Here is a 686-nt window from a genome sequence, read left to right as displayed (position 1 = left end):
TGAAGTTGACTATACGTTGTAGGACAGTCACGTACAAAAGTGTATGTTGTAGTAGAAATTCAAATGCTGTTTTTGATTTAATACAAAGACGTGCAAAACAAATGCAGTATGTTGGACGTTTGAATGAGTACCTATTGTGTGTTTTATCTAAGTACCTGTGTTTTGCTATTAGTTTATACTAGGAACATAGGTAATAATACAATGTCGTAACTTTAGTCATGATACTCTGTACATTATAAATATCGGCTAGTAGAAATTAATATTGTAACTAAAGAATTGCAATGGTATGACCTTATTTATAACGCCTTTCTCTTTTTGGTATCGTTGGTAACGTGATCTGGTTTTAAAATTCGCACGGTATTTCATCCGGGGATGTAACTCAGTGGTAGAGTGTCTGCTTCGCATGCTGAAAGTCCTGGGTTCAAATCCCAGCATCTCCATATTCTTATTTTTTATAAGTCCACGTCGTACTCAAATTTTATGAATTTCCATAATCATTGTCAGTTACTTATTTTTTGTCTTCGAGAATGTTACCTAATTTTGCAGTTAATATTCTCGCTTGAACATATAAACATCCTCACCTACATAATTATAGTATTATATAAGTACCTACATTTCCGATCCATTTATCAATCTGTATAGAATGTGGGCATTAATCCTAAAACCTGTAAAATCACGGGCCATTA

The 686-nt window shown here is 33.4% G+C and overlaps 1 non-coding gene across 1 annotated transcript; it reads left to right on the top strand.

Annotated features, from left to right (window-relative positions):
• Nucleotides 1-368: 368 nt before the first annotated feature.
• Nucleotides 369-440, top strand: Trnaa-cgc. Its single transcript has one exon. It is a non-coding gene; the product is annotated as a tRNA-Ala (tRNA).
• Nucleotides 441-686: the final 246 nt, after the last annotated feature.

The sequence above is a fragment of the Helicoverpa zea genome, chromosome 3 (assembly GCF_022581195.2).
Source record: "Helicoverpa zea isolate HzStark_Cry1AcR chromosome 3, ilHelZeax1.1, whole genome shotgun sequence".
Lineage (NCBI taxonomy): Eukaryota > Metazoa > Arthropoda > Insecta > Lepidoptera > Noctuidae > Helicoverpa > Helicoverpa zea.
Note: the sequence above shows the minus strand (reverse complement) of the source record. Positions and strands in the feature narration are given on the sequence as shown.